This window comes from Ochotona curzoniae, unplaced genomic scaffold (genome assembly GCF_017591425.1).
Source record: "Ochotona curzoniae isolate NIBS_2020 unplaced genomic scaffold, NIBS_Ocur_1.0 contig_2723, whole genome shotgun sequence".
Lineage (NCBI taxonomy): Eukaryota > Metazoa > Chordata > Mammalia > Lagomorpha > Ochotonidae > Ochotona > Ochotona curzoniae.
This window is the reverse complement of record NW_024465573.1, coordinates 5701213-5715078: the sequence shown is the minus strand read 5'-3', so window position 1 is coordinate 5715078 and position 13866 is coordinate 5701213.

The following is a 13866-nucleotide window of genomic DNA, read 5'->3' as shown; positions in this document are numbered from 1 at the left end:
AGGGGCTCTGCAAGGCCCATTAGATCAGGAGGATGGGAATGAGCTTGGGAGAGTTTGGGCCAGCAACACCCTGGGCAGAGACCAAGAACGAAAGAAGAGCACTTTCTAAGAGGAAGAAGACACTCAGCCTCCACCCACACTCTCCCTCCTCATATGAAGGAGTGGGTGTTGTGGTCAGGATAATGGTCAGGGTAGAAGAGTTGCCTAGAAGAATCTCTCTCTTTTTTTTTTTCCCCCCTGAGATAGAACCATAAGGAAGTCAACAAGAGGAATCTGTTTTAAGGAAAGGGCAGAGAGTTGCTGGGTCAATGTAATCCCAGCAGTTCAAGTGCATGGTAGACACTTGCCCCTGAGAGTGTGAAGTTAGGCCAAGCTACAGTGCTGGGACTCTTAGCCTCTTGATGCTGCAGATGCTTTCAGGATCTGATAAAAGCAGCGCCCATCTGCCTGAGAAGGACCAGGTTGCACATGCACAGTGCTTGCATGGCAACCCACAGATGCCCAGCTGTGGCCCTGAGTTAGGATGCTGCAGGAGTCCTCTGGGAACAAGCAGCCCCGAGTCCCGACTGCCTGTGCTCCAGGCTAATGAGGGGTGGTGGTGACATGGGGAATCTTGAGTGCAGAAAATCCAAGCCAGAGTTCCACAGTGTGAAGTGGAAAAAGGAAGTGTCACACGCACAGTGCCTTGCACCTCTGTAAAGCAAAGGGAAAAGTAGGACAGCAATGTAGAGAAATGAATATAATTTGTGGGTAAAGATTTTTTAATTTTAAACTTTTCTTTAATATCATTGTGAAATTACTTTAATAATAGATCTGTATTTTTCTCTATGTTATATAAAGTGCTTTTCCTGCAGAAATGAACTCCTGGACAGCATCGGATTTAGGATAATATTAAAGCTGTGTGCTCCTCAAGTTCAAGTTTATGGGGGAGAGTTGTTCCTGGAGGGTGCTAGGCAGCCTGGAGGTGGGCCTTTGCCCAGGCAGACAACTGAATCCTGAAGGAGACGAGGCTAGGTGTTGCTCAGGGGACAGCTGAGTAGGGCAAGGGCATCAGTATCCAGAGTCAGGGGGCCAGTACCAGAGCCTAGGTCTGCCGCTTACTCACTGTGAGACTGCAGTTTGCCTGCAACTCAGAGGTGCCCAGAACATCAGACTGTCAATGCAAAAGCTGGCAAGATCTTGGACCAAAGAGAACAAATCGGTCACTCCCTAAATGAACTCTTTCACATCCTGAATCTCAGTCTCCCCACTGGCAAGGTGTTGAAAACTCCAGAAGCTTTGTGAACTCTAGCATCCTCACACCTGTTAGAGATGCTTATTACCAGGAGCGGGAGGAGGGCGTGGGGGTGGTGGGGAGAAAGGAGTGGCTCTCCCCCGCCTCATGATCTGAGAATACTCTGGCTTATACATGAAGAGCTTAGGGTACCAGGCTTTTAGCAGTAATTTACTTAGGAAATATCTATGGACCTGTGACATGGACTGTTAGGCCCTGGGGTAACAGAGGCACACCCTTTCTTCCTGGAAATAAAAATCTAATGGGGGAGGCAAGGAGTGAAAAGGAAGTGGGACAACAGTCAAGTTCAGAGGTCTAGGGGAGTGTCAGGTGTGTGGGAACCCTTTCCTGGTCCAGGGGGTTAGGAAGGTTTGGGAAGGGTCCTGCAGAGGTGAACAGAGCCCTGAGCAGTGAGGACAGGTTGCTGGGGGTGTAAGATGGGGGGAAGGGGCAAGGAGACCTAGAGACTAGATGTATTGAAGGCCTGAGGATAGTTCAGCTCTGGCTGGTGAGCAGGGGAAAGGGGCTTGTGGCCTTGTTTTGTGCTGTGCCTTTTGTAAACTATGTTATGGACTTTGAACTTGGTAGGGAATGTTTTGTACCTGGCCACTTAGCAGCCTCATCTCCTATTTTGCTAAGATGGTGTTCCAGGGCCAGACACCTGTTTACCTTAATAAACATTCATTCCCCTGAACTTGAAGGTGCTGTCTGGCCCACTCTGAAGGCCCCTGAGCCCAGTCTGCTAAGTGTGCCTACAGCACCTAAAAAAACTGGCATAGTCAATCAGTACATTGCCCTGGTGGGGAACCTGCTGCCTAGCGCAGACTGTGGCTCCAGGAAGCAGAGTGGCAGCCCTCCCCAGCACACTGCTGTCACTGCAGTGTGTCTGTGTGGGCTTGATGACTGAGTGGCAGTAGTGCTCGGGGCATGCCAAGGGCTTGCAAGCCCCAGCAGCTGATGAGTACTGCACAATTCTACTGTTTGGCCCAGAAATGGGGCTGTGAGTATGTGCCCATGTGCATGTGTGTGCACACATGTTCACGTTTGCTGACATTCATGTTTATACTTTCACTGAAGTGCAGTTAAGCACATGGAGACAGCATCTGCTGCCTGGATACTAAATCACATCAGACAACATTGCCCCTTCCAACATACACCTGTCACCCTGCTCTATACTCATCCTCACACAGAGGCCTTATAACCCACACTGGCCTACCTTCTCGTGTCCTCACACACATGTCGTGGGGGTAGAAGAGGAACCTTCCACCTTGAATGTTTAGCATGGGGTCTGGCCTTTAGGACTACTGTACTGCATCTTACTATGACAATATTATGTTAAGATCTGCAGGTAAAGCTCGCTGTATAAGATTTCCCCATACATTCTTTTAAGAGCAGGTACATGCCCAACTCCCCTCTTGCACATATAGGCTCATGCACACAGACCTGCACACTCATGCAGACTGCGCTCCTGGTTGCACCTACACACAATCACGACAGTACCAATAATAACAGCAAAGGCAGGTTGGATGATTGCTTTCTACTTTTCAAAGGGTGTTCAGCCCTATAATCTCATTTGATGCCTACAGCAGCCCTATGGAATAGGTGGGTGGAACAGGCATTATTGCCTGAGGTTTATGGCTAAAGGAACAGGAGCTAGAGAGGGCAAGTCCACCATCTGGCAGACAGCCTGGAAGCTGGTCTGACTTTGGGTCATGAGTTTCCTGTGGCTCTGGTACCCCTATTTGTCAGGCTGTGGCTCTCACTATAAGAAACAACACCCAGGACAGGGGTCTGCTGGAGTCTTGATTCCTGGTCAAAACACTTGGCAGAGTCAACTCTGGCTACGAAGTGGGAATTGGAGGCCGATAAAGGGAAACCATCATCATTAGAAATCCCATAAAGTCTCATTTATAGCTCCCGTCAGATGAAAGGAGCAATTGACTGCGTTGGAGGGAAAAGCAAATACTGATGTCCTTTAGGACTGCCTAGCCTCAGACAGCTGACCCCAGGAGGACCTGGAAGGTCAGGGCCGGGGTGGGGTGGGGAGGGGTTGGAGGCGATTCTGTCCCTTGTGAGCTCTTTCAAATCTGTGTATCTCTCAGGTTTGGTTTCAGGAGAAGAGAAAAGGACAAATGAGAGATGTCTCCCAGGGTCCTTCTGTCTGCCTACCCCTGCAAAGGGCATCATGCTCTTTGGCCGGGTCCTGAGCCTTGTGGACAAAGTGGATACCCTTTCTCCTACCTGGCTGGGTAGATGTGGGGACAGGTTGCAAGCCTCCTTACACCTGGCTGCCTGGGACATAGAGGCCAGGCCACTTCCATAAAACAATTATGAAAGGTGACGACGCTGGCTCCTTTCCAAGGCCCATGCCCAGCAGGGAGGTGACCTTATCGTGAAAGGACATGAAGTCAGTGATGGTTTCATCATCATTGTGGCCCTCAGTTTGCACATCCAAAAGATGGGGATAGTGAAACTACACAGCACTGTTATAGGGGCAGATAAGTTGAGAGACAAAATGTCCACAGCCCAGTGCCTGGCACCCTACAGACGCCCTGTCGCTTGCACAAGGAATGCCCTCCACTGCCAGAGCTGGTGGATGGCCCGGCAAAAAAGCACTTTCCCAACCTCCTGGGTGTGCCGTCTGTGGCAGGGAGGGAGGAAGAAAGGGAGGGGACATCTGTTTGACACTCTTGTCAGCATCCGTTACCTGGTGTGTATTTTCCCAGGAGCTGATTACATTACAGCATGTGTTGATAAACATTTGGAGTCAGAGCACAGAGGAAACTGAGCAGAATGTTAAACGGGTGAGGGTTTGGCCAGGAGACACTGTGAGAGTGCTGACTGAGAGGGGCGGGGAGTGATAACAGGTCCGGCCTAGGCTCCTTCACTTGCCCATCCCCTTTCCCCTGTCCAGTCTCCCCTCTCTGGGGCTCTGGTCCTTAGCAGGCCATCCAGATGTAGCCAGGGAGGCAGTGAATGACAACAGGGGCTGTGATGGGATCCCACCACAGCTCTGTCATGACTGTTCCTGGGCACTCGCGGTCCAGTCCCTTCACCTCCCTGAGCCTCAGTCTCCTCCTCTGTAAAGTGGGCCTGTTGTCCATTCCTCAGAGTGGAGGGAAGATATCCACTCTGCCTGGAGCTGGCAGCTCAGCAGTCAGCCAAGGTGAGTGCTTTTCCCGGCATCAGAAGATCACCCAGGCCTCCACTGTGCCTGGCATGCTGGGCAATGGCTTATTCTTTCCACTTTGGGAAGAAATAGGCTCATATTTTTCCTCCTTTTAAAAAAAAATATTTATTTATTTATTTTTATTGAAAAGCAGATCAGATTTACGGGGAGACAGAGAGAAAGGGCTTCTGTTTGCTGGTTCACTCCCCAGATGGCCACAATGGTCATACCTGAGCTGCTCCAAAGCCCAGAGCCAAACACCAAAGGCTACGATCCAGGAGCTTCTTTTGGGTCACCTATGCAAGTGCATCCTCTACTGCCTTCCCAGGCCACACTCAGGCAGCTGGAATACAAACTGACAGCCACAGTGCTTGCAAGGTGAAGATTAACCATTGCACCAGATCCATGCTCTCCTGCAAACATCGCTGCTTCCAGTGCTGCTGAAAACTGTGAAAGACAGCCTGTCTTCTTCCCTCAGTTGGTGTGTGCCTGTGCTCCTGGGTGACTGCTAGGCAGAGGAATTTCCTGTAGGGTTACCTACTGGTTGTACTTTTCTCTCTAGTCTATAACCTCCCTGAGGGCAGGGACTGAGTTGGCCTGGTCACAGTGGAGAATGCCCAGGGTCTATCACTGGCATGAATGCATGCCTGGCACCCCTCTGATCTGGTCTGGGCAGAATAGTAGAGAGCTCACCTCAGAGTTGAGTATTGTACTATTCATGGTGATTCCCTTTTAAAATTGACTTCAGGGCTCAGCGTGGTAGCCTAGTGGCTGAAGTTCTCACTTTGCATGAGCTGGGATCCCATATGGGCACCAGTTTGTATCCCAGTTGCTCCATTTCCCATCCAGCTCCTTGGTTGTGGCTTGGGAAAGCAGTAGAGGATAGCCCAAAGCCTTGGGACCCTTTATCTACATGGGAGACCTGGAGGAAGCTCGGGGCTCCTGGCTTCGGATTGATTCATCTCTAGCTATTGCAGCCACTTGGGGAGTGAACCAGTGGATGGAAGGTCTTTCTCTGTGTATCTCCTTCTCTCTGAATGTCTGCCATTCCAATAAAATAAGTAAATAAATAAATCTTTTAAAAAAATGGCTTCAGAGAGGGAAAGAGAGATCTTGCACCTGCTGGTTCACTCCCCAAATGCTAACAGTAGTTGGGACTGGACCTGGCCGAACAGTGAAGCACTCAAACCAGATTTCCCAAGTGGATAACAGGGACTGGATCAGCTGAACCATCACCTGCGTGCCCCTCCCCCCATACAATACCAGGAAGTTGGAATTGGAAGATAGTTCTGATTTATGTGAGGCTCTAGCCTTTGTGGATCAATACATAAGTGACCCCTGGTATGATCTCCCAATCTTCTCTTCTTGAATAGGCACTTAGCACTACCTGGCACGCATCCAGGGGCATGCACAGACAGGGCCAAGACTAATGGGTCGAATCCGACGTACCCAGCGCCACCTAGCGGGCGGGCCCCGCGACAGCGCGCCCCCTCTTTTCTGGGCTAAGGGACCCATCACTGTCCCCGGGCAGGGAGTCCAGGAGGCTTTGGCGCATTCCCGGCTTCCAGAGGGTGTGGCGGCCCCTCGGGGAGCCTGCCCCTCCCCTGCCCTGCATTTCGGGGCGTTTCGCCCCTCCCTCTGCACTCTGATCCTCTCCATCCCACAGTCACAAAGAGACCATTGATGGGAGAGATTAGCCGGCCTGTTGGGAAGAATCGAGGGGACAAATGAGGAACACACACGCACACACAGAGACATGCACGCGTGCACACACGCCCAGACTCGGATCGTGCCTCTGCCAGCGGTGGGGGTGGGGAAGTACAAGGGGATTTGGGCTGGGTGGGCTGTCCCTGGGAAAGCTCTGCCTCCGGGAAGCCACAGTTCCTTGCACCAGTCCCATTCTACCTGGCCTTCGGGTGAATATTCTGCAAATGGTGTATTCCAGGCCAGCCTGCCTTCCCATCCCTGCCCCCCATCCTCTCCATGTGTGGCCTCCTCTCCGCAGCCAAGACTTTTGTGGCACTTAGGGGCCCTTTATAATACCAGGAGAAAGCCAGTATTGCGGGGCTGGAAGAACTGCTGTGGCAGCGACTGCAAGACAGTCCTATGAAGTTAACACATCCTGGGCAGCCTCTCCATGGAGTGGCTAATGGATGGCACACAGTTCCCAGGGCACCGGGGCTGGACTGGGTAAAGAAGGCATCTGGGAGGGGAGAGGGGGCAGAGGTAATTTTGTCAGCTTAAAAGAAAAGAAGGGCCTGCTGCTTGCCCTCTACACTCCCCCTGTGGGGGGTTGAGGAGGGGAGGCTGGCTGGATGGAGGTGGGGATTCTACACCTTGTGCAAGCTCCTGCTGGCTTACTTCTATTCTAGGGAAACCCTTGCTCTCACAGCATCTGAATGCTAGGCACCCCAGCCTTCAAATGCCAGCGCTGTCTCAGGACTTCTAGGAGTCCACTCACATCAGAGGTGGAGCCTGCACCCCACCCATTCCTGTCTCTGAGCTGGGCTGCATCTTGGGGCTGGCAGGTGGTAGGTGCTAAAAGGGAGTCAGGAATGCTGGGAAGGTTGCCTCCCGGTGCCTCCTGGACAGCTCCCACTGGCCACCTGGCTGCCTGTGTTTGTGCTCAGGCTGGGAGCATGGGAGAGGCTGGATGGGGGTGCCACTGTTAGCCTGGTTTATGAGTCTTCCCTCTTGTTCCTCAAAGCCAGTACAGAGAGCATGGTCTATATGTGTGTTCCCTGTTTGTGGGCAAGGCTGTGCCCATGTGGGTGCCTGAATATGGGGGTTCCTTCACAAGATCACCGCCTCTCATTGTGGGAAGAGATTGATGCAAGAACCTTTTTCCTCATTTCCTCCCCTTCCTGTCACATCCTTGCCAAATACTCACCTGGACTTTGCTTGACCCCTCTCAGTGGCCGGGAGGTCACGTCCTCAGCAACCCAGCTCCATGAAAGACTGGGACAGTGAGTTAGAAATGGTACCTGAATCATACCCCTTCCCCCATCTGCAGAAAACAGAATCAAGACAAGTTGTCAGGAAACAGCAGCCTTAGACAATGACCGCTGGCCTGTACTGCAGGCGGGGCACGGCACTAAGCGTCAATGCATGTTCATTCGTAATCATTGTAAGACTCCAGGGCATTCCTATTTGTTGCTGTCCCACTGTATTGAAAAAGAAACCAAGGCCCAGAGAAGTTAAGGCATTTGCCTGAAGCCTCACAGTAGGGAAGTAGCAAAGCTTGGGTTTTAAACCAGGAAGTCAGGCTCTACCTGAGTAGTCACCACGTGGTGTTGTAGGTGCTGCTGAGAGTAAGAGCAGACAGAGAAACAGAAAATGAATGGGAATGCACACAACTGTTGCTGAGAAGCAAGAGTCAGGGTAGTTGCATGCAACTAGACAGCCTGGATGAGAAATAAAAGCATCAGAAGCTGCCTTTTGTTGTGGTTGGTTCCTCTTTTCCCTCCTCTTTCCTTGCTTGCGTCCGCCATCCTCACCTTCCTCTAAGGTCAGAGTCAACTGCTCTCAAAGCTCGTGTGTTCAGGATACCTCCCAAAGTTCTGGGCAAAAGTGAAGACCCCAGGCACAACAGACACAAGAGACATCCTGACAGCCAAGTGGGGAATGGCTGTGGCTGGCAGATGGCAAAGGAACTGGGAAGATCTGTACCAGCCCAGGGTTAGGTGGCACATGGTTCAGGGAGTTTTATATTCAGTAGTATGTCTAGGCAGAGTTGGAGATGAGGTTATCGCTTCCTTCTAATTAGCTCAAGCAGGCTCCCGCCCCTTTCCCCGAGGAGCCAGCTCTCCTGCTGTCTTAGCTCTGCCATCTGTCCCCAAGAGTGAGCGTTGGACAGATACAGGCAAAGGAAATGAGCATGGGGTTGGAAGTTGAGATTCCTGAGCCTTCAGGCTTGGCTTAGCCACCAGCTTTCCTTGTAACCTTGGGCAAATGCCCCTGTCCTCGCAGCCTCCACTTCCTGACTTGGAAAAGGAGAGGTTAAGTCTGGACCATGTGTCAGGACCCTTGAGCATGTGTACTGCCTGAAGTCTGTTCAACAGGGCTGCCGTGTGCAGGTGGGCAGCATGTGTGCCATGCAGTGCTGGCTGACTGGGAGGAAAGGAGCCCATGCTCTTTTCACCTCTGTGCCTTTCTCACTGGGAGGAAAAGGTACCTTTTCAAAGACATGTGAGGATAGCACATGTACTAGTGGTGGCCTAGCAAGTTCTCTGTGCAGACTGACCCCATGCTGCTGGCGTTGGAGCTGAAGAATATCGGTAGGGGGAAGGTAAGGCTATGAGGTAGAGGACAAAGGCTACAGAGGCAGGTACAGGAGAGGTTCTGGGATCCATGCCCATGGAGGAGGTACAGGGAGCCGTGGGAATATATCTGCCCAGAGCTAATCTTCCCATGAGAGGAGGAAGTTGGAGCTGGGTACCCTTGGGGTGTGAGTCTGTTGGCAGAGGTCAGGGCCCCATTTGGGAGCTGTAGCGTCCCTGGGTTCTTTGCTGGAGCAAATGATTTTGGAGGCCTGCTCTGGGAGCCAGGCCATGTGGTGAGTGGCAGGTATGGACCTGCTCTCAGGGAAGCTTTGCGTTCCCCAATGGGAAGGGAATGGCCCCTAGCCCTGGCTGCTGCAGGGCAGTCGGGGATCCCCATCTCAGTCAGTCCTGCATTGTTTGATCATACTAGGAAGTTCCCCTTCAGTCTAGCCCTCGGTTTCTCCTACTACAGATCCTTTTTATTGTTGCACAGTGCAGCAGGTACAAGGGTTGGTTGTCATCCTAATAGCCAAGTCTTCCTCAACCACTCTGTCTCCATGGCAATGATGGGGCTGGGATAGGATTAAAGGAAGGCTGGGGCTAACCCTTCTACAGTGACAGGCCCACCCTCTCTCTTCCAAGTGCTGTTGTCTTTTGCTTCCAGGATGGCTGTGCCAAGAGACTTCTTGTTCAGAGGATGTCTGTACATCCTCATTGCCTGGGGTTCAGCCAGTGTGGATTCTGAATGGCTTGTGCTGGCGAGGAGGCTGTCCTACCTGGAAGTACCTGATCCTCATTGACCCTGTCTAGTTAACAGTAACAGTAATCCTAGCAAAAAGCCAGCCTCTGTTGTGCTCCCATTGCATGCCAGACACTATTCTAAGTGTCCCCATATGTGTATTAGGCTCCGATCACTGCTGTAACAAATGAGCACAGACTGGCTGACGCAGCCCTCATTTACAACCCTGTAGCTGTGCAGTGTGGGTTAGCAGACAGACATGGGTCTAGGCTTGCCAAGTGTAGGAGGAAAGTGCTTCCCCTTCCCGAGGCTTTCAGGGTAGGGTTGAGGGGTGGGTATCCTATTTCCTTGCCTTTTTTCAGCTCCTGGGAGTCGCTTATCTCCTTGACTCAGGACTTCCACCTTCTGCTTCAAAGCCACCAGGTGCTGCACCTCTCTGCCAGCATCTCTCTCTCTGTCTCTTGGCAGGGACCCATGTAGTTAGGTTTGTCTCATTGGAGGTAATATCTCCATCCCAAGGGCCATTGTTGGGTTTGGTGTGATGGTTCAGTGACTAAATCCTCCCCTTGCAAGTGTCAGGATCCGATTTCGGAACCAGTTTGTGTTCCGGCTGCTCCACTTTGCAACCAGCTCCCTGCTTGTGGCCTGGGAAAGCAGTTAAGGATGGCCCAATGCCTTGGAATCCTGAACCCACATAGGAAGCCTGGAAGAAGCTCCTAGCTTCTTGTTTCAGATCAGCTCATCTTCAGCTGTTGCGGACATTTGGGGAGTGAACCAACAGATGGATGATCTCTATTTCTCTCCTTCTCTCTGTATATCTGATCTGCCTTTCCAATAAAAACAAATCTTAAGGGAAAAAAAGGGAGGTGTAGGCATTGTTAAACACAGGTCACAGAGGTTAGAGCCCTGAATGGAGTCTATTTTTCTGTCCAGTAAACTTGGACTTTTCCATGTAAAGGCAATATGGAATGCAGACAGAGCCGTGATTCCCATTTTTAAGATAGGGAAAATGAAGCACAGAGAAGCCAAATCACTTGCTTAAGCTTTCTTGGAAGGTGGACCATTCAACATTCAAATGGAGGCAGACTTTTTATACAGCTGTGCCTGTTGCTGTAACAAAGCCAATCCAGAGGGTATGGGGCAGAAGGTGCCCAGATTTCATGGGTTTCAAGGCCAAGTTCCCCCAGAACACTGAGTGGTGTAGTCATATGTATTTAACAAGCAACTATTATGTACCAGGTCCTGGGAGCCCCTCTCAGGTGCCACCTTGTACCCAGGGACTAAGCTTGCTCTCCTTCTGCATCCACTTGCTGTACAAAAGGATGGGGACTGTCCTGCAGGGATGACTGAGAGGGGGCACTGAGCTCAGGTGGGCATGCATGGCCCAGGGGTCTAGGCTGAGCCCAGGACAAAGGAGAATGCTGGGCTACTCTGTTACCTACAGGCCCCTGCTGGATCCACTCAGAGCCCAAAGGAGCCATCTCACCAGACGTCCTGCCCATCCATCACAATGGGGTATGGGCCCTGGGTGAGCCTGGGACTTGCAAATCATGGAAATGAAGATCAGCTAGAGGGGGGGCAGGCAGAAGGCTCTGGCAGGGCTGCGGCTGTGGAGGCAGCACGGAAGCTTTATGGCGTTCCCTCCCTGTTTGTGGTCCAGCTGGGAGGCAGCGGAAACTGCCAGCTCAGCACCAGACTGCTGTTGTGACATGCTAGCGTGCAAATTGGGTTGTGAGGAGTGGCAACACTCCACCAAGATCCCACCCACTGCCTGCCTTGCTGTCCATCTATGGGGACCACTGGCATCAACTGCCAGCCTGTGAGACCTTGTCTGGGCTTTGCACTGTGGGTGCGTCCGTGGTAGAAGTGAGCTCAGATGGGCTGGAGGTGGGAGGAGGGAGGAAAACCAGCCAGAGTTGCCTTGGCAGTGTGGGCTAACATGGCTATGCTGGCCCCTGCTTCCTCTTCATTTGGTGCTCCCATCACCAGCCTGGTGGCAGGAGGCAGAGAGGGATATTTCCACTTCCGTGGCATGGGCAACTCTCAGAGACCCTTCATCTGTTGTTTGCACTGAGGAGAAGTGGCCAAGCCCTCAAAGGTGGGTAGAGTAAAGCCGAGGATGCCCCTAGTCTGTCTGAGCCGAGGGCATGGTGGGTGACAGGACAGTGCCCAGCTGAAAGCCCAGTGAATTCTCCAGTTTCCACACTTTTTCTGCCTTTCAACCTTGTCCTCTCACCCCGTCCTTCACCTGGGGTCCTCTACCCTGTGGTAAGAATGATAGAAAGGGGCATGTGTATAGGACAGGGGGACTCGTCCTATATGGAGTCCCAGGAAGGGCAGGGACTAATCTAGAAGGGAGTTAAGAGAATCTGGAACAGAGGCAAGCTGTCCACATGGGAACTGTGACATTGTAGGGAGTATACCTGCTTTACTCTGAGGTCTGATTTACTCAAGATGAGCCTTCTGTACTGGGGTGAGGTCCCCCTCTGGAGAGAACCAGGTAAAGGATCAGGTAAAGGATCAGGTAAAGGATCACCACTTGGCCACCATCAGCCATCAGCTTCCATCACTGCAGGCAGCATGGCCCCAGATTTCCTGGTCATGACTGACCAATGTGGTCTTATGATAGGGGGACCAGGGACAGAGAAAGGAGTGCCCGTGCCCTTTTTAGGATGGGCAAACTGAAAGCGAAAGAGAAAGCCAAGTTGCCAGGAAAAGTCAGCCACCTTAATACCTGGAGATGGGTGGGTCAGAGGGGCCACGTGTAGATTGGCACACTCTGTCCAGGGCTTAAACTGCTCTGGCATCACCTGGAGCCTGTCTCTCCCTCCCTTTGGACCTCCAACCAAGGGCTGCTAAGGTGTTGGCAGCTTTGCCGTTCTCTATCCTTATGGGACTCTACCCTGTGACTCATCTTACTGGTCAGGGACAGGTGGCCCTCAAATGGGAAGGAATAACAGCAGTGCCTGCCTGGCAGGGTGTTTGTGGAGATTACATGGTTTTAACATATCAAGTGTGTTGAGTGGCACCAGTCACATACAAAGAGCTGGCTATTGCAATCACTATGACAGTTCGCAGTGTTTAGAAGGCCATGTTGCTTCAAGCCTGCAGAATCAACTGTGGTAGAGTTCCAGATGTTCCACTTGAAAGTTCTGTGACCTTGGGGAAGGTTCCCCAACCCTGTAGTTTCTTCATCTGTGAAACCAGGATCCTAAGGACAACAACAACACTGACATCACACAGTTGTGATAATGCGACAAGAGCAGTTTCTAAATGAATTGTGGGGTGCCTACCACAGCTTGTGGATTGGTCTTCCTGGTTGGGGATTGGATTTGAGAAAGCCCATCTACCAGACTGAGGAAAGCTCTTGAAGTATGACTGTGACCTTCAGGAGGACTGGAGTGGGCCGAGAAATACCCCGGCAAGAGTGCTCTTGACTGCTTTTGGCTGGGCATATGAGGACACAGAGCAGGACTCCTAGTCCCGTTCCTGGGCCCCAGAAGTGGGATGGCAGTATGTGGAGCAGCTTGACCTCATCCATGAGTATCTGTTGTTGGGAGGTTGCAGCATGGGTAAAACAGCAGGAAAAGTGAGCCCTGTGTAAGCAGAACCAGCCTTGCCCTGCTGGTCTCAGTGATGTCCCCTGCTTTAGGCCGTCAGAGCCCTTGGTTCTCTGCGTTAATGGCTCTCATTATAATCTGTTCCATATGTAAGTTCCTACCATCCTGTGTAAGGTGTGCCTCACCCATCAAGAAACACTTCAGCTCCAAGAGAACGGAGATGAGTGTGAACAGTCCACCATGGGATCTGGGGCCTGGTGTGTGTGCCCAGTACTTGTCTGGAGGCTGTGTGCACAACAGTAGCAGCTAATGGTTATTTACCTTTGTTACTTTGGTTGTTATGCTAGGCATATGTTGTGTGTGAGCCCATTTAAGCCTCACAATACTTCTGTTAATGTTGTCTCCATCCTACAGCTGAGAAAACTGAAGTTCTGGGGAGTGAGGTGACTAGCACCAAGATCACAGCTATCAATGGCCGAGTAGTGTTCCAGCTGGGCAGTTTGGCCCTCTACATATGGGCCTCTACTGTGTCCCTAAAGGAAGGAAGGAACGAACAAACCACCAGTCAGTGGGCTGCAGGGAGCATGAATGGTATTACTCCTCCATATTAGGCCATGGTAGTGAGGAGTGGGACACCCATGTTTACCTGGAGAGGTTTAGGACCCTTGGCATTAAGTCACACTCCTGTCCCCAAATCCTCTCTCCATGCACTCAGCATCATGCTGTGGTTTGAATGCTTTCTGCCAAGTTCATGTGTGAGGAACTTAGTCCCAGAAAAGCAGTATTGATGTTGGCAGGTGGAACCTTTAAGAGGTCTTTGAGGGCTTCTGGGAGAGGAGGCTGGTGCGTAGCCAGGAGACCAT